General features: G+C 39.7%; 1 non-coding gene across 1 annotated transcript; it reads left to right on the top strand.

Annotated features, from left to right (window-relative positions):
* The first annotated feature begins 18,529 nt into the window (after window positions 1-18,529).
* Window positions 18,530-18,601, top strand: trnag-ucc (transfer RNA glycine (anticodon UCC)). The gene has a single exon. It is a non-coding gene; the product is annotated as a tRNA-Gly (tRNA).
* Window positions 18,602-23,060: the final 4,459 nt, after the last annotated feature.

Raw genomic sequence — 23,060 nt, 5'->3', positions numbered from 1 at the left:
GCCAAAGCTAAGAGATTCTACAAGTATGTTAAAAGCAAAAGAGTAACCAGAGAGAGAATAGGGCCTTTAAAGATCAATGAGGCTATCTATGTGTGGAACAACAGGAGATGGGTGAAATACTTCACAAATATTTCACCTCAGTACTTACTGTAGCAAAAGACATGGAAGCTAACTCTGGGAATGTTGAGAGAGGAACCTAGGGGTGCAGGATCATAGTTCCTTGAAAGTGGCATTGTAGGTAGACAAGATGGCGAAGAAGGTAGACAAGCAGGAGCCTGGAAGAACACAGCAAGCCAGGCAGCATCAGGAGGTGGAAAAGTTGACTTTTTGGATGTAACCCTTCTTCAGGACTTTGGGTTGGTGTAAGGGGAAGTGCAGATAAAGGGGATGGCTGGGGGAGAGTGGTGAAGTGGGGAGAGGTGAAGACAGGTAGTGGGTATGACCTGGTTGGTCATACCCTTTACCTGTCTTCACCTATCCCCACTTCACCATCCTGCCCCCTCCACAATCATCCCCTTTATCTGCAGCTCCCCTTACACCTACCCTTCAGTCCTGAAAAGGGGTTATATCTGAAACATCGACTTCTCCATCTCTTGATGCTGCCTGGCTTGCTGTGTTCTTCCAGCCACTTGCTTGTCTACCTTGGATTCCAGCCTCTGCAGTTTTTGTCTCTACCCGAGGTGCGAAGAGAGCATTTGACATGCTTATCTTCATTGGTCAAATCATTGAGTATAGGAATTGGGACGTCATGTTGGGGTTGGACAAGACATTGGCAACGCCACTTTTAGAATACTGTACAATTCTATTCACCCTGTAACAGGAAAGATGTTGTTTAACTAGAAAGGATGCCGAAAAAATTTACAAGGATGTTGCCAGGATTGGAGAGTTTGAGTTATAAAAAGAGGTTGAATAAGCTAAGATTTTTTTTTCCCCTTGGAGTGTCATAGGCTGAGTGGTGATGTTACAGAGATTTATGAAATCATGAGGGGCATAGATAAAGTGAATTGCCAAGTTCGTCTTCCAAGGTTAGATGAGTCCAAAACTGGAGGACATAAGTTTGAAGTGTGAGGGGAAAGATTTAAAAGGGACCTGAGGGCTGCTTTTTCATACTTAGGGTGGTGTGTGTATGGAATGAGCTGCAAGAGAAAGTGGTTGAATTTAGTACAATTACAACATTTAAAAGGCCTTTGGAGAGGAAACTTTGGGGGAGATATGAACCTAGATACGTGGTTGGCATGGATGAGAGAGATGAGTCTTTTTCCATGCTATATGACTTTAAAAGGTTTTGTCTCTAGAGTCTTTTTTGCTTGATTTATCACACTCCCTGAGAGATGAGTAGCCTCTTTAGACATCCCAAGGATGAAAGAATTTATAATGTTCAAGTATATTGCTCCTCTCTCAAACAATTGACTCCTTAGCTGATGTAGATAGCGTCAGATCCTTGAACCATGATGCTAGTGACTGCAGCCATGGTGTTGCACTCTAATTTAGACAACACTGACGTAAAAGCAGAGTGAAGACACCTTCCATGTTTACACCCAGTGAGAGTATAGAATTGTTAATAATTCGACACATCTCTGGAGGAAATGTTTGTTTTTTTATTCTTTCATGGGATGAGGGTGTCACTGGCTAGTGTTTGTTGCCTATCCCTAATTGCCCAGTGGAGAATTAACCACATTGCTGTGGGTTTGGAGTCAAAATGTAGGCCAGACCAGGCTGTTTCCTTCTTTAAAGAACATTGGAAACAATTGAACCAGATTGGTTTTTCCAACAATTGGCAATGCATTCATAGTAATCATTAGATTCTTAATTCCAGGTTTATTTTCTTCCATCTATCAGCTTTATAAGGAGGGCACTGCTGTACACTGTACAATGGGCAGTTCACATGTTCACTGTCCCTCAAAGTGGACTGGTTTACTCAGGAAAGATGCACAAAGTGCTCCATTTCTCAAGTTATAATCTGTCCAGCAAGGTTCATAATCTACATGCGCTCTGAAATGTCGAAGGCTGACTGATGAAGGAAAGGTCAAAAGGAGATGTCTCAAGATTCCTCTCAACCTGCTGCTTTTCATGAGGGACGTCACTGTGCAACACTCAGATGTATTAAACAAAACAAAGAACTAGAGATACTGGAAATTGGAAACAAAACAGAATTTGCTGAAGAAACTCAACAGGTCTGGCACCATCTGTGCAGAGAAAGCAGAGTCAACATTTTGGGTCAAGTGATCTTTCTTCAGAGCTCTGCTTTTCTCCACAGATGTTTGTCCAGCAATTTCTGTTTTGACTCCGATGTCATAAATCGAATGAAACCATATTTGAATTTTTAAACAATCTGGCATCAGTGGGCAGCACGGTGGCACAGTGGTTAGCACTGCTGCCTCACAACGCCAGAGACCCGGGTTCAATTCCCGCCTCAGGTGACTGACTGACTGTGTGGAGTTTGCACATTCTCCCCGTGCCTGCGTGGGTTTCCTCCGGGTGCTCCGGTTTCCTCCCACAGACCAAAAATGTGCAGGTTAGGTGAATTGGCGATGCTAAATTGCCCGTAGTGTTAGGTGAAGGGGTAAATGTAGGGGAATAGGTCTGGGTGGGTTGCACTTTGATGGGTGAGTGTGGACTTGTTGGGCCGAAGAGCCTGTTTCCACACTGTAAGTAATCTAATCTAATCTCCGCCTCAGTGCTCACATATAATTTCCACATTACTCAGGTGGAAGCCTTTTCTGTTAACTTATACTGAAGGTTGGTTTTTGGGCATTTTCAAAGCAAGTCTGCAGTCTATTGCCCCCTTCACCTGCGGAAAGTAGCAATAGTGGAGAATCCCACTGCGCAGATTGTATGACTCTCCTTGTCTCGGGGGAATGATATGAACAGCTGTGAACTGAGAAAATGGCATCAGTATCCAAATGCATTTGTAGGTTGAGGATTGGACACTGCCTCACAGGTCCCCAGTTTGTCCTTGAAATGAGCCACAGGTATAAAACATTAGGGCAACCATGTCTTTGACAACCACTAGAATACAATAGCCACCCAGTCCTTGGGAGCTCAAGCCCTACTCCAGCAGATGCCATAGTTTGATTAATGATGGCCTAGGGGCATCCTTCAACAGCATCTGCATTGTGTTTCCGAACTGTAGAAAATGTGATCCAGGCCCGTAATTGCACAGTCGCATTGTTTTCCTCCAATCTTCACCTCCCTATTTCCTTTTGTGGCTGTGCAGCAAACGGTGAATATTGCTGATGACTTTGAAATTGTTTTCTGTTTCAATATTGTCTTTGCATTTGTCTCCACAAGGACTCCAGCTAGAGCAATGTCCACGTCAGATGTGTAAGCAGATAACCTATGGGGAATGTCAGAGAAGTAATTTCAATAATGAGCTCTGGAGTCCCCACAGCAGTCATAATGAAGTGTCCTGTTATGCCCTAATACAGTATCATGGAGGCTTCAATAGGAAGTCAAGTCATGTTCAGTGCAGAACTCTGAGGTATATAACTTTATTTAAATGTATGTTGCTGTACCAAAGTATTCATTTGAGTGAGAGATATTCTAACAGTAAGTCACTGACAACCCCAACTCCACTCTCAAGATCAACAGATTTTTAATCAATATGAGAATCAAGAACTATCGGGGAAAGGTGGGAAAGTAATTTTGAGGATTAGCAAATCAGCCTCGATCTAATTGAATGTCGGACAGACATGATCGCCTTGTTCTGTTCCTATTTCTTGCAGTTACTATTTAGTATTGATATTACAGTTTACTTTGGACTGAAGGTGGCACGATTCCTTTGTGCCCTTATAAGTGACTCAGACTCTGCCTGAAACACAGAATGCTTGTCCTCCATCCTTCATATTCCTTTTTGTATTCCTACACTTGTGTTGTCAATGATCTTCCAGGCTTCCCTCTCCATTTTCATTCAATGCTTTATATCCTATGGATGTGGTATATCTGGACTTCCGGAAGGCACTCGATAACCACACACAAGGTTAATTCACAAAATTTGATCATATGGGATTTGGGGTAATTTATTATCTGAGATAGACGACTGGCTGATGGACCGAAGACAGACAACAGAGTTGAATGGTTTATTTTGAGATAGCAAGATGTAGCCAGTGGGATGCCACAGAGGTTTAATTCTTGGACCCAGCTATTGACAATTTACGTTGATGACTAGACATAGAGATAGAAGGGTGGCACGGTGGCACAGTGGTTAGCACTGCTGCCTCACAGCGCCTGTAGACCTGGGTTCAATTCCCGACTCAGGCGACAGACTGTGTGGAGTTTGCACGTTCTCCCCGTGTCTGCGTGGGTTTCCTCCGGGTGCTCCGGTTTCCTCCCACAGTCCAAAGATGTGTGGGTCAGGTGAATTGGCCATGCTAAATTGCCCGTAGTGTTAGGTAAGGGGTAAATGTATGGGTGGGTTGCGCTTCGGCGGGTCGGTGTGGACTTGTTGGGCCGAAGGGCCTGTTTCCACACTGTAAGTCTAATCATAAACTAATCAAGGCTGTATAGGCAAATTTGCAGATGACACAAAAATAGGCACGACGGTAAATTGCAATGAGGAAATAAGAACCTTACAAATGGATATAGATAAGTTAGGAGAATGGACCAAAATGTGGCAGATGGAGTTTAACATGGATAAATGTGAGGTGGTGCATTTTGGCCAAGAAAATGAGAAGGTGATCTATTATCTAAATGGTGAGTGACTTCAGGATGCTCTGGTGCAGAGGGATCTGGGTGTCCTCATTCAAGAATCACAGAAAACTGGCATGCAGGTATAGCAGATAATAAAGAAAGCAAATGGAATGTTGGCTTTTCATGCTAATGGAATAGAATATGAAGGTAAGGAAGTACTGTTGCAAATATGCAAATCATTGGTGAGACCGCTCCTGGAGTATTGTGCACAGTTTTGGTCCCCTTATTTGAGGAAAGGTGTCGTGGCATTGGAGGCAGTTCAGAGGAGGTTCACTAGATTGATCCCAGAGATAAGAGGTTTGTTGTATGAAGAGAAATTGAACAGGTTGGGCCTACACTCTTTGGAATTTAGAAGAAAGAGGGGAGATCAAATTAAGGTATTCACAATGATAAAATGTATGGATAAAATAGATGTGAAGCAGGTTCTTCCGCTTGTGGGGCATTCTAGGATGAGGGGTAGTAAATTTAAAACAAAGTTGAGGAAATATGACTTCTCCCAAAGGGTTGTAAATCTGTGGAATTGGCTACCTCAAAGTGCGGTGGATGCTGGGATAATGTGTAAATTTAAGGAGGAGCTAGACAGATTTTTAACTGGTAATGGTTTGAGGGGTTATGGGGTGACGACAGGAAAATGGAGGTGGGGAGAATATCAGCCATGATCGAATGGCGAAGTAGACTTGATGGGCTAAATGGCCTAAATCTGCTCCGATACCTTCTGACCTTGGGATTAATATGCCAATTTGTCATAAAGTTAATGACTTTGCGAATTCTCCTGCAAATGTTGGCCACACAATCTCCCTATATAGGCATCAAAGTATTAATCTGTGAAAAAATAACCTTCTGGAGTTCCCTGTCCTATCCAGTAGTTTGAGATCCCATTTTTGTATCTCAAATTGCACTCAGGGAGTCAGTCTAACAAAACCCATTCCCAGATTTGAATTTCTAATTTTTTCCAGAACTATACATACTGAATTTTGATAAACCCCTGACCATCAATTCCCAAAGTTCCAAGAGAACACTGACTGAAAATGGCTCAGACCTGGACTAATGTCTCCATAACACCTGACTGACAAACCTGAAATCGCCAGAGTGGCTGCATTTGATTTGCAGCACCAATCTTCAACGGTGGTATTACCAAACTCCTGATTTACCGTGGCTGACCTTATAGACTAGAATTTAACTTGCCTTTGACTGATTTTTAGCCTCCTCAAACCTATCAAGGACTGCTTCCTTTGACTTTTAGACATGGCCATTTTTTCGAAGCACATGCAGTATGTTTGCTAAGTAAACTGCTGTGCATGCTGTAGGTTTGACATTGATGTAGCATCGTGTTTACAGTGATATATCTATGCCCTTTACTGTTCAGCATTTCCAACTGTGACAAGCTGCTTGCCTCTGCCTCTCAGAATAAAAACCAATGCAAGTCACAAAAGATGACAGCTTGGCCCTAAAGAGCCTGTGTGCTAAAAACCAATGGAAGCCATAGAGGCTGGCAGCCTCCAATAAATACAATGTAACTGTGCACTAAGAAATGAAGTGAAGAGCCATAAAATGTATCCTGTATAGATACATGAGAAGCGTGTGCATCCCTATAAAGTGACCTGGCAGAAGCATGCAAGTTGTAAGTGACCATAAACTCCAAAGTGAAGGATTGAAGCAGTTGGAAAAAGACAAGTGTAATGGTGTGGTGAGACTGTGCTTGCTAAGATCAGTTTTTGTGGATAAAGATTGGAGGAGGAACGGTGTCCATGGAGAGAGATTATCATGAAGACAAAGTTGGTTGAAGGCCTGGAAAAGCATGCAGTGAGTTGCCACTACCAGGTAACCACTTTGACTTGCTTATTGGGAATTTACACCATCTAATTTCTCAGGAAAGGGGAGGAGAATAGAAGTAGTATGAAAATGAGGCAAATTGGGCTAATAATCGGATGTAAATGCATAGAAATAACATAGTCACTGCTTAGTAGTGAGATTCTGAAGCCACTCTTTAAATCTTAAAGAGAAAATCTGGAATACGTTTTCTCAACATCAAGAATCTGATTTCTTCCCCCCCAACAATATTTTCTCCTTTGGTATGCTTTCCTTTATTTGTCACAGCATTGAGTATAGGAATTGGGAGGTCATGCTGCAGCTGTACAAGATCTTGGTTAGGCCCCTTTTGGAATATTGTGAGCAATTCTGCCTCACTGCTATGGGAAGGATGGTGTGAAACTTGAAAGGGTTACAAGGATGTTGCCGGGGATTGGAAGGTTTGAGCTGTAGGAAAGGTGTGTATAGGTTGGGGCTATGTTTCCCTGGAGTATTGAATGTTGAGCAGTGACCTTAGAGGTTTGTAAAATCATGAAGGACATGGATAGGGTGAGTAGTCAAGGTCTTTTCCCTAGGGTAGGGGAGTCCAAAATCAGAGGGCATAGGTTTAAGGTAAGAGGGGATAAACTTAAAAGGAACTGAGGGGGGGGGGTCAACTTTTTCATGCAGAGGGTGGAGAATGTATGAATGAACTGCCAGAAGAAGTGGTGGAGATTGGTACAATAACAACATTTAAAAGGCATCTGGATGGGTGCATGATGAGACAGGGTTTAGAGGCATATGGGCCAAATGCAGCGAATTGGGACAGATTAATTTAGGATATCTGGTCGGCATGAATTGTACTGAAGGGTCTGTTACTTTGCTGTACATCCTTAGGACTCTATGAAAACCAGGTTTGCAGGTCTCAAACAATAAGAGGTCCAATACCGTATACATTTTGTACCTATAATAGACTGGTCTAACGCACACACACATATATACCTTAATACAAATTTCTTTTTGGTAGGAAAGGTGCAGCACTGTTGAAATGTTGCAAATAATTTTATTGTATAATTGGAATGTATTTAAAAGCTTCACAAACATTAATTTAATTGAAATCAATGGCTTATGTTTTTGGTCTGTGGGTAGTAGCAGATTCATCCTGTAAAGCATGCAGGAAAGCACACATAGTTTTAGGATCAGGAAAGATGTGTGCTGTCAATCGCAAGGGTTATAGACATTTCTGGGAAAAAGTGAGGTCTGTGCATGCTGGAAATCAGAGTCGAGAGTGTGTTGCTGGAAAGGCACAGCAGATCAGGCAGCATCCGAGAAGCAGGAGAGTCAATGTTTTGGGCCCAGAACGTCAATTCTGATGCTGCCTGACCTGCTGTGTTTTTCCAGCAACACACTCTCTCGACTATAGACAGTTCTATCAGTTGTTTTATGTTGTATATTATAAAAATGGACACCCAATATTTTTCACATAAAATCAATCCGTTCCCTTGGAGGAATTTGAAGAAATTAAATAGTAGCGAAGATTTGAGAAATTTAAGATCATAACCAGGACACATCATTTCCTGATTTGTGTCTCCCCAGCCCCCATGAGGTACACAAGTGCTAAGAAAAATACCTTCGTACATATTTTGATTTCAATAAAAGATTAGTGTTTCGCTGTTAATTAGCCTTGTAAGATTTTGTTGCTCCAAAATATTACTTACTCTTACTTATCACAGTATTTTTTTAAAATCACTAGTATGACTTTACAATTAAATAGAAGCTGTGTCACTCTCAAATACTGGGATTGTCACAAGTATTTCTTTTGTAGTAACCATCTATAGTTTTTTTGTTGCTTCTGTGAGCTGACATTACTACAGCACAGTGATAAACAATGTTAACCAATACTCTATTTCCAGTTATTCACTTTAAAAGAAGTTTTGAGGAGCCTATCCTTTTTTTTGTCATTATGGTTGACATTGTCTTTTTTATAGACTTTGTTTGCCGATGAATACGTATATTTTGACTCATTTACCTAAATATTCCCTTTTTTGCATCTGCAGCCAATACTGTATTAGTCGGGTACTGTTGTTTATTTTATGAACTTTTAATTTAACTTCTGACTTGCATAGATTCTTAATGAATTTGGAAACAGTAGTTTTAGAAATAGCTTGCTACTATAAATCATCTGTATTTCACTAACTTTTATTACCACATTTTCTGTAAGGTAGCTAATTCTTATGCATTTCCCATATATCCCAGCTACTGCAGGGTACTTATGGATCTTTCCTACTTTAAATTGGGGAAAATGCTTTACAGGATAATGAAAGGTAGCTGCATGGCACTTTGTGTTTTGATAACCATATGTCAAATCCATTTTAAATCTCATATTCTTTTGCCTGCTGTTATGCTGCAGTAAAGGATAGAACTGGAGCCAATCTTCTCATTATGTTATGAACATTTATTTAGTTACAAATGATAAACATGCATCTACTGACCTAACAATCATAGTTTCAGCCAGTGTTTAACTACAGAGACACAAAAGAATAACTGGTCAAAATCCATGATCTGTCTGCAATTAAACAAAATGAATATACAATTAACATGTGTTCCTTTCACATTTCTATAATCCATTTCTATTTTATTCTCTAATACTAAAGCAAAACATGAAATGCTGGAACTCTGAAGTAAAGAGTAAAAATGATGGAAATACTTATCAGCTCAGACAGATTTTGGGAAGAGAAACCTCTGATGAAGATCATCAAATCTTTAATTTGTATAAAGGTGATGCGGTATTGATGTAGAAAAGTCAAAAGATTGAATTTCCAAATTTTGGACTGCTAATACTAACAAATAAGGTGCATATGTATCGTATGTGATCAAAAACAAAGCACCGGTATGAAAATTTGTCTTTTGCTTATAAAAGTGAAAAAAGAAGTGTTACTGAATTACGTAACTGAAGGAAGATGAATACAAGAGTAATTTGTAGTTTGAACAAGAAAAATAGAAGTGGTAGAAGGGATTATGATGAGGAAAATGACATCGTGCACCCGCAGTGAAGTCTTTTTATAATTATTGATAAAAGACTATACTTTAATTGTTGAACAGTTTCTGTCATCTCAAAGGTATTCACAGTCATTGTTAACCCATGTCAATGGTGAAAGAGAAAAGAATGATCTTGGATTAATTTTGAATCTTTTACACCTTCAGGATATCTACAGCATTTTACAGGCAATTAAGTATTTTTATGGTGTATTCACAATTGTAATGCAGGAAAACATACAGTTTAAACCCAAGGTAATCTCAACGCAGCAATGTGATAATGACCAGAATAAAAATGTTTTTAATGTCGATTGAGAGATAAATATTAATCAGGATGCTGCTTTTGTTCAGAATATTGCTAATGGATCTTTTATATTTATCTGATTAGGCAGTTGGAGTCTCATTTAAACATCTCATCTGAAAGAAGACATTTCAAAAAGTATAGCAGTTCCTCAGTATTGCAGTTGAGTGTCACCTTTGACTTTTGTCCTCAAGTGCTTGAAAGGACTTCAACCCAGAGCCTTGTGACTGAGAACTAAGAAAGTTGCCAGAGCCCAAGGCTAGTCAGGCAATAGATCGAGAGGCAGACAAAGAAAATGTGACTTTATGTTGGAGTAACAGCATAAAATTAGAGGAATGGCAAAGCTCTGATATGGGGTGAACCTACAGAGTTGCAAAAGGATTGAGATTGAGTCAATTGTCATTGAACCAAAGCTTTAACTGACAATTCTGCAGCTAGAATCCATACATGTTTATATCAAGATATTTAGCAAGTTATTTAGTTGTATTAGGAAGTTCTAAAATAAATAAGACAGTAAGTCAGAGAGACAAGCAGTGAGTGAAAAATAGGAAAAAAATACTTGCTATGTGGTCCCCCTTCATTCACCCATCAAGCCAGATCTTTCCAAGATTCAAAAACAGGGATTACTAGAGAAACTCAACAGGTCTGAAAGCACCTGTGGAGAGAAAGCAGGCCCATCTGAAATGTTAAGTCTTGTTTTCTCTTCACAGATTAGGCCAGACCTGTTGAGTATCTCCAGGAATTTCTGTTTTTGTTTCAGATTTCTAGCATTGCAGTTCTTTGTTTTATCTTTCCAGGGTTCCTCCCTTCCTGACTCGGAGCTTCTTTTTTTTTCTCTTTTCAACCCATCACCGTGATATCATCCTAACTAAATTAGTGGTCATCTAACATCCTTTTCTGATCCCATTCTAGATGTCATGATTGTTTGTTCATTTAATTATTTATCACATTGTCCTTGCAAATTATTACAGCATTTCCGACAATTCTTTTCCCACCAAAGTTTCTGAATGATCCTGACAAATTCATGATTTGGAGATGCCGGTGTTGGACTGGGGTGTACAAAGTTAAAAATCACACAACACCAGGTTATAGTCCAACAGGTTTAATTGGAAGCACGCTAGCTTTCGGAACGTGAGATAACGGATTTAATTTGTACTTGCAGAGTTACATTGTACTTTGTTCAAAAACTGCATGCATTCATGTAGAACTGTTATCTCACTTTTTAGATTAGAATCAATCTAAACATCATGGCATAGACAGAGACCACAGGGGGCCAACACCTTCAACATATTGTCTAGCTATCACCATTGTTAACAGCTAACCCGAAAATGCAACTTTTTAAAATTAAGGTTTTGTGATTGCCACATGAAAGAAGTGAAACTATCACTGTATTCTAACAGATGAAAGGCTTAACAATCAATTTATAATCAATATATAATTTCAGTTACATCACACTAAGTTTTTGCTATAAATTCTGTATTACAATCGAGCCCTCCACTATCACCTGATGAAGGAGCGACACTCCAAAAGCTTGTGTGCTTCCAATTAAACCTGTTGGACTATAACCTGGTGTTGTGTGATTTTTAACTTTGACAAATTCATGCCAGTCATTCCCATAATTGTGTTTGAATCTGTCCGATCAATTGTGGATCGCTACTGTTTCTCTGAAACTTAGCTAACTAAATTCAGAAATCATGCCCCTTCAGATTATCCCTGTGATTCCTCATTACTCGGTAATTTGACACACCACCCTTCTTTAAAGATTTCCTTGCATTTTTTAGCTCACTGGGATTACCTGATTGTAGCCAGAAGTATATACTGCAAGAACTTCTCTTTTCATCTCAACATAATTACCGCTGCTACTTTTCCAAGGATCTTTCCTTGTTCCTTAACTCCTTTTACATTGTTAGCAACATCAGCCAGTGATGTAGAATCAGCTTCTCTAATTAGACAGATGACAGACAGGTTTACTTGCATATTACTGCTCTTAATCTTTCCAGTGCATCTTATTGTCAGACTACTTGTCTGATGTCTAATTGGAAATGACTATAATTTCTTCTAGTTAAACATTGATAAGACTGTCGCAAGCTCTTTACTCTTGGAACTAATTCCACAACCCACTCTGTCACTGTCTCAGTCAGAACCAGGCTGGTTGCAATCTTGCCTTCTTATTTAACCCAAAGCCAAGGTCTTGACTCAATTTCTTCTCCATCAAAAAGCCTCCCAACCTTCTTCTTAATATTAATCGTTTTTGCCCCTATATGTGTCAGTGTCTTTAGTGACCTGCATGGATTTTCAGTTCTCTGTGACTGTCAATTTAAAATTCTCACAATTATGTTTAAATCTTATCCCGGATTTGCTTTCCTATCCCTTTAATTTCCTTCAAACCCACAACCCCAAACTTCTAAATTCTTAATTTCTCTGACTCTGGTCTTGTATATTTTTCTCCATCACGAGCAGCTACATTGTCAGCATTTTACACACCATGCTTGGAATTTCCTCCATAATATTTTTTGCTTTATCTTTTAAACCCCTTTCTGCTTAAAACTTTTGCCAGGCTTTCAGACAATTCTCTACATAACTCTCTTTTTATAACAGCATCCATTTTTTGCCTGTTTCACCTCTGTGAAGCACCTGGAAATCCTTTACTTTCTACATTAAAGCCAGTATATAAGTTTAAGTTATTGTGTTGAAATATTGTACTCTAAAATTAAGGATTCTTTTATGACATCATCAAATCTACTCAAATTTTGCCCGTGTGGTGGACTAGAATACTGTATAATGTCATGTTGGTGCTAATGTTTCCCAGAGACCAGATTTACTCAAGGGATGAAAGGCCATTTCAATTAAGGGTGTGGTGTTATGGGCTCCTAAATCAGGCTTGAACATTGAGCAGAATAAAAAAAGTGTTAATTAACACAGTATACTTCCTCATCATAATTCCCCCCCATAGCCTTTGTTTTCTCATGCAAACCACAAAATGCTTTCTTATTCATATTCCTTCAGTAACCTCAACCTCAGTTACACTTCTTTTTTTATATAGCAAAAGGCAAATTTTCATATTTGTGCGTTGATTTTGATCCATACAAGACATAATCTCCTCATTTGGTAATATTAACAGTCTAAAATTTGGAAATCCAATCTATTGACTTTCATGTCATCACCCATATCACTTTAAAAGAAAATTAAAGGAGATCGAATATAGGAAACAGGTGGAAGGATGACTTCCGTAATGTGTACTGTAAAAACCCTGCCTTCAGATCAGAATTGAGAAAAGAGAGAATTTTCATCTGTCACGTTTCCCATGATTCTTAATGCTCCCACAGTTAAGAGCACAGAAGCATTCAACCCATTGAGCCTACTCCACCATTCAACTTCCACTATGGGTTAGCACTGCTGCCTCCCAGCACAAGGGACCTGGATTTGATTCCAGCCTGTCTGTGGGGAGTTTACATATTCTCCCTGTGTCTGCATTGGCTTCCTACAGTCCAAACATGTTGGTTAGCTGGATTGGCCATGCTAAATGGTTCTTAGTGTCCAGAGATGTGCATTTCAGGTAGGTTAGCCAAGGGAAATGTATGGATAAGGTAGAATGGAATCCTCTTCAAAGGGGGCGTGATGGTCTGAAAGGCCTGGTTCCAAACTCTGGGGATTCAATATGATCATGGCTCATCATCCACTTCAATGTCTTTTTTCCCAACATTATCTGCCTACTTTTACATCATTGATATTTAGGAACCCGTCAATCTCTATTTTGAACATGCTCAATCCTAGGTCTCCACACTTCTCTGGGATAGACAATTGCAAATATTCTCAAACCTTTGAGTAAAAATATTGGCTTCAGTTCTGTCCTAAATGGCTTCCCTGTTATTTTGAAATTATGCCCTCAGTTCTCCCCTCAAGGGCAAACAACTTGACCAGAAAAAAGAAAGAGGTGTGGAAGAGTTACAAGCAGCTGGGATCAAGGGAATTTCTGGAGGTTTACTGAAGAAGGAAATCAGGGGGGTGAAAAGGGGGCACGAGTTAGGATTCACCCTAATCTTCTCAACCAAGACTAAGAGGTACTTTAAGTATATTGAAGGAAAAAGAATGACTATGAGAGAATAGGGACCCTCAAAGACCAAAGTGAACACATATGTGTAGAACCACAGGAGATGGACGAGGTTCTCAATAAATATTTAGCCTCTGTATTTACTGTAGAAAAAGACATGAAGACTTGAGAATTTGAGGAAGTTAGTGGTGATAGCTTGGGGACCGTCCACATCACAGTAGAGGTGATGATGGATGTATTAGAATGTATGAAGGTGGATAAATCTCCTGATCCTGACCAGTTATATCCAAGAGCACTGCAAGAGTTTAGAGAAGAAATTACAGGTGCCCTAGTTGATGTTTTTGCATCATCGTTAGCCAGGGGTGAGGTCGTAGAATACTGGAGAGTAGTGAATGTTGTGCCATTATTCAAGAAAGGCTACAAAGAAAAGTCTGGGAATTATAGACCTGTAAGCTTAACATCTCTGGTGAGTAAGCTACTTCAGAAGATTCTGACATAAGATATACATGCATTTGGAAAGATAGCATTTGCTTAGTAGTAGTCAGCATGGTTTTGAGTGAGAGATCATGCCTCACAAATTTGTGAGAGTTCTTTGAAGTGACCAGGAAGGTTAACGTGGGCAGGGTAGTTGACATAGTTTATATAGATTTCAGTAAGACCTTTGATAAGATTCCACAATCAGGCTCCTTTTGAAGGTTAGATTGTATGGAGCTGGAAAATTGAACACAAAATTAGCTTGATGGTAAGAAGCAGAGGCTAATAGTGGAAGGATGCTTGTCAGACTGGAGGCCTGTGACTAGTGGAGTGCCTCAGGGGTCAGTGCTGGGCTCACTATTATTTGTTATTTATATCAATGATTTGCATGAGAATTTACAAGGCTTGATTAGTAAATTCACTGATGACTCTAAAGTAGGTGGTATCGTGGACAGTGAGGAAGGTTATCAGAAATTGCAGCAGAACCTTGATCAGCTGAGGAAGTGGACCAAGAAATGGCAAGTGGAGTTTGATATAGAGAAGTGTGAATTTTGGAAAGTCAAATCGAAGTAGGAGTTCATGATGAATGGTAGCACCTTGAGTATAGTGGAACAGAGGGATCTTATGATTCATGTTCACAGTTCTCTGAAAGTGGAGTCACAGATGGACAGAGCAGTGAAGAAGACTTAGCACACTGGCCTTTATTAGTCAGGACATTGAGTATAGAAGTTGGGAAGTTATGTTGCAGTTATGCAGGATGTACATGAGGCAGCACTTGGAGTATTGTGTTCATTTTAGGTCATTTTGTTATAGGAAGGATTTTATTAAACTGGAAGGAGTGCAGAAGAAACTGACAAGGATGTTGCCTGGACTCGATTGTCTGAGTTATAGCGAGAAATTAGACAAGCTCAGACTTTTTTCTTTAGAACGTAGGATACTGAGGGGGGTTCTTTATAGAGGTGATTAAGATTTCATGAGAGGCATGGATAGGGTCAATGCACTCAGTCTTTTTCCCAGATTGGGGAATCGAGGATGTGAGGGCACCAGTTTAAGGTTAGAGGGGAAGGAATAAAAGGGAACCTAAGGGGCAACCTTTTTACACAGAGGGTGGTATGCGTATGGAATGAGTTGCCAGCGGAAGTAGTTAAGGCGGATACATTAATAACATTTAAAAAGACATTTGTACAAATACATGGATAGGAAAGGATCAGAAGGATATGGGGCAAGTACAGGGAAATGGGGTTAGCATGGATAGACATCTTGGTCAGCATGGACCAGTTTGGACCAAAGGGCCTGTCTCCATTCTGTAGGATGCTATGGCTCTTCCTTATCCACATCTATCCTATTCGATGGTAAAATTTCAATGAGATCACCTTATTCTTCAATTACACTAACTTATTTATGGAGGATACCCAAGGTCCTTCATATGTCGATATTTTCTAATCTCTTAACATGATTTGATTTATTTATTACCATGTGTATTTTGTTACAAAATAAAGTGAAAAGTATTGCGTAGTGTTGCTACTTGCTGGCGCCATCTTAAAATACAGAGAAATAAAACAAAGCATTTCATATGCAAGCAGAAAAGTAAAGAAGTGTTCAACTTTACAATCTTCCTTGTTAAGTGCTCGGTGGCCAGGCACAAGTTCCCTCCAAACTTGAGTAAAAGTTGCCACTTTTCGGCACCATTTCGCCTCCACTGATGCTCTTGCCACTATAACTCCATGCTGGACCTTGCCAGTTCAGATGCCACCAATACCAGAAAGTATCATACCGGCTTAAATTTTATTCTGCTGCCGCCATGAGTCTGCTTCTGGCCCACCTTGCCGATGCAGATACTGCCATTGCACAAGTTTTCATACTGGGCTCAAGCCTGCCTCTGCCATAGCAGCCATGAGTCAGCATGAGGACCACCTCATTGATGCAGAAGCTGCTGGAAGCCAAACCCACAGCTGCCACTGGCTTCACTCACAGCCACTGAAGCTGTCGCCATGATCGAGCCTTTCGACAAGAGATAAGTAAAATAAAAGAAGAATTGAAAAAGCAATGAGAAAAAAAATCTTCCTATGAAGGTGGAGAAACTCAATTTTTGTCATTATATATTTCATTTGCCATGTTCTTGCCCACTCACTACATCTGTCCAAATCGTCTTGAAATTGTTTTGCATCTTCCTCACGGTGCATGTTCCCATTTAGTTCTGATGAGCTTGAAAATATTACATCTGGTCCCCTCACCAAAATCATTGTGATCAGCTGGTGCCCCCAAGAACTGAATTTTGCTGTACTCCTGGCAACATGAAAATTATCCATTTATTCTTATTGTCTGTTTTGTGCCTATAAGGCAATGCTTTATCCATGCCAGTACATTACCTTCTGTCACATGTACTTTAATTTTGCTAACCAACCTGCAATGGAAAGCTTTATCAAAAACTTTCTGAAAATCCAGGCCTCAGTACATTCACTTATTCCACTTTCTTAATTGTGTTCGTAGCATCCTCAAAAAAAAACTCCCAACAGATTCACGAAGGATAATTTCTCATTCACAAATCCTTGCAGTCTATGCTCAATCAGATTATTATTATCCAAGTATCCATTTATATTATACCTTTTATAATCGATTGTAGTATTGATATGAGACTAATAGGTTTTTAATTCCCTGTTTTCTTTCTCCCTTCCTTCTTAAATAGTGGAATGGCATTTGCTACCTTTCAATTTATTGAATCCATAGAACTTTGAAAAATTATCACCAAGGCATCCATTATCTCCATAGCAAATTGACCAGCAAGATGGCATGATTTGATGTGGTAAATACATATGTGCATGAAAACAGTACAGGAAACTATTAGTACTTGAAACTTCTTTTCTCTATAATATATTGTGATGTATACTGTATATGAGCAGGACTCTCCTACACATTTCTCTAATTATTTTTAATGAGAACTATTTCATATATATGCACAATGTGTCACCTGAAGCTTGCAAATTTAATGATTGCTATTTGTGTTAACCACTGCTTCTTGCTGACATTATGCTATTTAAACCTTTCCAATTTGCATTTGTAATATGATAATTGCATCTGTGCCAGAGTATTACTCTGCACTAGGAAAATGTGGTTTTGGTGAGATTGCAATTTCGATTTGTGTTTTGCTAACGAGATGCATTCATAACTTTATACAACAGATTTTGAAACCTGATATTCTATCTAATGAGGGCATGAGGTGGGAGAAGAGATTTGTAAAAGTAACTGTTACCAGAAGACCTGGAATTGTGTCACAAGCATCACCATTGTTCCCTCTGGAGTTCGGTCACTCCCCAATTCTGGATTTATGTGAGAGATATCTACGTGAGGCTCACACATTAGACTAGAGACCAGATCACAGAATCAACTTGAGAAGTATTAGTAATCCACACACTGCATGACATTTAGAGAAAAACCTCACAAAATAACTCCTTAATTTAGAAATGTGGAAATTATATTGCCCAGCACTGGTGTAGTGCTTACGCTATAAATACACCTTATTTACATGGGTAATGCCTCCTGATAATCTTCTGAACAGTCTTCCCTAGAATCAGGAAAGTGCCTGAGGACTAGGGAATTCTGCCTGTTCAAAAACTGATATGCCTTGCAATCGCTGGTCAGCTCATCATTTAGGGGTAAGGAAGCTTCTAAAACCAATTATTTGAATAAAATTAGTAATCACCTGGAAAAAAAAGTGAGTTGTTTAGCTAGGGGAGAAATTGTGTTTTACTAACATGTTGGAGTTTCTTGAAATAACAGAGGCAACTAGGGTAATGCTGTTGACGTAGTGCACACAAAGTTTCAAAGGCTTTCAGTACAATGCCATCTACCAGTTTTGTGAGAAAAGTTGTAGCTCAAGGAATAAAGGAACAATTGCAACATTGATACAAAATTGGCTGAGTTATTAGAAACAGTGCGTAGTGGTCAATAGATATTTTTCAGGCTGCAGAAAGGTTTGAATTAGAGATCCATAGGGGTCACCACTCTTGCTTTTCTTGATATATTTAATGCTGTAGATTTTGGTGTGCAGGGAAGTATTTCAAATTTTGAAGATGATACAGAACTTGAACAGATTATAAACTGTTAGAAGGATAGTGTGGAACTCCAAAAGATCATAGACGTTGGTAGAGTGGACGGATAGGTGGTAGATAAAGTTCAATACAGAATAAGTGGTGATGGTGGGATAGTGGTGAGCATAGCTGCCTTCCAAGCAGTTGACCCGGGTTCGATTCCCGGCCATCACAGTGTTGGGGTTTGTAAACAGCCTTTTAAAGGAAAGCCACCGGGATAAGTCAAGGAAATAAATCTTTCATTCTATGGTGAAATGGGTCTGTCAGATTGCTCCTTGCTTTGTGGGCAGCACGGTGGCACAGTGGTTAGCACTGCTGCCTCACAGCGCCAGAGACTCGGGTTCAATTCCCACCTCAGGCGACTGACTGTGTGGAGTTTGCACGTTCTCCCCGTGTCTGCGTGCGTTTCTTCTGGGTGCTCCAGTTTCCTCCCACAGTCCAAAGATCTGCATGTCAGGTGAATTGGCTATGTTAAATTGCCCGTAGTGTTAGGTTAGGGCTATGGGTGGGTTGCGCTTTGGCGGGTTGGTGTAGACTTGTTGGGCCAAAGGGCCTGTTTCCACATTGAAAGTAATCTAATCTAAAAAAGTGTGAGGTGTTGCATTTTGGTTGGAGAACATGGTTAGCCGATATAAAATACTTGGTAAAATAATTAAGGTCGTTCAAGAGTTGAGGATCTGGGTGTATATGTGCATTGATCATTGAGTGCAGGTGGAGAGCCATTCGTAAAGCATACAGAATGCTGGGCTGGATTAAAATAGGTCAAGAGTGCAAGAGCAAGGAGGCTACGCTGACCTTATACAAAATACTTGTTAGACCTCAGCTGGAGTATTGTGTACAGTCTGGGTACCACAACATAGGAAGGAAGCAACAAACTGGGGAGAATGCAGAAAAAGATTGACAAAAATGGTTCCAGGAATGAAAACCTTCAGTTATGAGAATGAAATGGTGAGGTTGGGACTGTTCTCTTTGGGAGAGCACAAGGCTAAGGTGAGGTCTGTTGCAAGTTCTCAAAATCATAAGAGGTCTGGCTAGCATACGTAAGGCATAACCATTTCCACATGTAAATGGGTTAAGAATGAGTGGCACAGATTTAAAGTGATTTGCAAATGGAGCAAATGTAATGTGACAAAATCTTTTGGGTTTAGGTTTGGAATTGTGGTTTAGGTTTGGGATACTACAGTTTCAAGAAGTGTATTTTGTCCTTTTTGAGCAAAGATTGAGATGCAGGTGATGAGCAGTCTGCTCAAAGCCAATAATAAGAACATAAGAACTAGGAGCAGGAGTTGGCCATCGGGCCCTTCGAGCCTGCTCTGCCATTCAATAAAATCACAGCTGATCTTTTTTATGGCCTCAACTCCACTTACCCACCCTCTCACCATAACCCTTAATTCCTTTACTGTTCAAAAATTATGTATCTTAGCTTTAAAAACATTTGCTGAGGAAGCCTCAACCACTTCATTGGGCAGATCAACAGAGTGTGAGGACTTGGGTTGTTTTTTTGGAGCAGTAGAAGCAGCCTGAATGGGTGGGGTCAAACTCCCACCGAACTAGGATTCATAGTTTTAGTTTTCTGTAGTTGCTGGGGTCTTGATGCTGGATGTGGAAGCTCTTATTCCTATCTCTGTAACAGCAAAAAGCTAGGGTTCTCTTCCTGCTACTAGAATTGCACGTGAGACAAACTGTTTTCCAGAATTTGCCCTTGCCAAGGGTATATTACTAGTATATCACTTTTATTGGATCAGTTAGTGATATTTAATATATATTATTTTGTTAAGCACGGATAAAGATACAGTTAAGCTAATTCTTTTTGTCTGTATTTTAACTGTAGTATGAAAAATTAAACATGATTTCCTTAAAGATAAGTACTTAAAGATTTGCTTAAAGACTAATCGAATTGCATCCAGAATGCAACGGCTTACACTTACCTTTAAAATAAGGAAAAGTTAGAGTTTTGGCTATCTTCTTAATATATTTTGAGGGGTTTGTTCTGGTCCATAATAGGGATGCACTGCCTGGAGTTGTAGGGCAGGCAGGGTAAGGTGAGGAATTCAAGAGGGCATTAGATCATTATTTGATTAGAAACAATGTACAAAGGTATAAGGAAAAGGCAGACGAATGGCACAATGTCATAATACTTGGTGAAGAGCCAGTGCAGGCATGATAAGCTGAATGGCTTTGTTCTTCATCATTGTAATTCTGAGAGTTCACATTTGTTAGCTTTTATGCCAATATGAATCATTTCTGTACGTTAGTGATCAACAGTATGCTATACCCCACTAACTTCAGCAAAGTTTTCTTTTCTGTCTGATTTAAACTTTCTTTAAAGGGGCAATGCATTGAGACAGGAGTAGAATGCACATTGGAATAATAGGTTATGGTTTCACCCTTCCTCAAACCCCAATCTCAGCATTTTAGGAGGGAAAATTAGAACAGCAGAATTGTTGAATTAAATTAGTACCTAGCCAGTGTTCTGAAGGCTGATGAAAGCCTGGGTTTGGGTTTTGAGAAAATCAAACCTTTTTCTGATAGAGGTTGTCAATAGGCAAGACTATCCATCAGAGGTACAGTGATAAGTTAACTGTGTATATAATGTGTACATATAATATTGCAATGAAGGATTACTACCAAGACACCTGACCTCCAGTGTAATACTTTCAAATTGGTGTGCAATGTTGTCAAAAGGAGACTTGGTCAAAAGGAGTTACAATGTTATAGAAACTTTGGTTGAGAAAATGTACAAGTAGACTATTCAAGCTGCATAAATGATCTTGGAAATTGCACTGTTGATCTCCTGAGATTGTGTAGGTGACCCCAGTGGACAGAGTTGTGTTTTGTTACTATGGGTGTTACCAGGGAGATTATGTGACTACAAGGGAAGGAGGTGAACCCAAGCTGAAAGTGTAACAGAGTTGGTTAGAAGGTTTGCTAAAGTGTAACTTTTGTTCCATTAGTTTGTGGTTGCAGAGTGGTGATTGGCAGAAAATTGGAACACTGTGAGAATGCTACCGTGACGCCATATAAAACATGCATTAACAATTTAACTTTTTGACATTTCTTGCATAGGCATAAGTATAATTTTTCATACAATGCACAGTATATACATTTTTAAAAAACCTGTGAAAGCCATGTTTACTGAATTGAGTGTTTTATGTAAAATTATAAAGTAACAATGAATTCATTTTTGCATATAATCTGCTGTATTTTGTAGTCAAAAGCTTTCAGGAAATTAACCATTAGGAGAAAGTGAGGACTGCAGATGCTGGAGATCAGAGCTTAAAAATGTGTTGCTGGAAAAGCGCAGCAGGTCAGGCAGCATCAAAGGAACAGGAGAATCGACGTTTCGGGCATAAGCCCTCCTTCAGGAAATTAACCATTACCCATTTAGTGTGAAATTTGTCACCTACAAGAAATATGAACAAGTTGTTATAACCAAGACATGATAGTAAACCTGCACCATTTTATTGTCAGATACATCCAACCTGCTATCCCAAGCACTTGGAACTTGAAGCTCAGATAATTCAGTTATTCACTCGGTTTAACAGTTAGTCTTGTTTGAATCTTGTGATTTACCTTGCTGAGGATAAATTGTAAATCGGAGTGCACCACATGGAAAAAGTACTGAGGGTAACAAGGTATTCATGTACTGTATTCATGTAGTGGATTTTAATATCCACCACCAGTTATTGGTAATATCACTGCTGACTGAACTGGCCAAGTCTTGAAGGATTATCTGCCAGGCTGCAATACAGCAAGGTACTAAAAATTAAAATGCCTAGTTGATCTTGTTCCTTTACAATGCACCTGTCATAGATGCATCATTTGATGGCAGTACTAGTAAAAGGTGTATTAAGAAGGCATATGGTGTGTTCGCTTTTATTCGTAGAGGGATTGAGTTTTGGAGCCATGAGGTCATGTTGCAGCTGTACAAAATTCTGGTGCGGCCGCACTTGGAGTATTGCATACAGTTCTGGTCACCACATTATAGTAAGGATATGGAATCTTGGAAAAGGGTTCAGAGGAGTTTTACTAGAATGTTGCCTGGTACAGGGAAGGTCAAAGGAGGAAAGGCTGAGAGACTTGAGACTGTTTTCATTAGAGAAGAAGGTTGAGAGGTGACTTAATTGAGACATATAAGGTAATCAAAGGGTTAGATAGCATGGACACTGAGAGCCGTTTTCCTTGAATAGTGATGGCTACCACAAGGGGACATATCTTTAAATTGAGGGGTGATCTAGGACAGATATCAGAGGTAGTTTCTTTACTCAGAGTAGTATGGGCATTGTAACAGTTGTAGACTCGCCAACTTTAAGAGCATTTAAATGATCATTGGATAAATATATGGATGAAAATTGAATAGTGTAGGTTAGATGGGCTTCAGATTGGTTTCACAGGTTGGCACAACAACGAGCGCCTAAGGACCTAGACTGCAAGTGACTACGCCTTGTGCAAATGAAGCAGCTTCTTCAAACTGAGAACGCCCTTAATTATATTGTATAGCACTATTCACTGTGCTAAATGGGACAGATTCAGAACATATCCATCGGTTGAAAAACTAATAGTCCAAGCAATGGTGTAGGCCTCCAACAGCAGCAAAAGGATTGTATTGAGCCACAGTCTACAACTTCATAGT

The sequence above is a fragment of the Hemiscyllium ocellatum genome, chromosome 37, assembly GCF_020745735.1.
Source record: "Hemiscyllium ocellatum isolate sHemOce1 chromosome 37, sHemOce1.pat.X.cur, whole genome shotgun sequence".
NCBI lineage: Eukaryota > Metazoa > Chordata > Chondrichthyes > Orectolobiformes > Hemiscylliidae > Hemiscyllium > Hemiscyllium ocellatum.
This window is presented reverse-complemented; position numbering and strand designations above follow the sequence as displayed.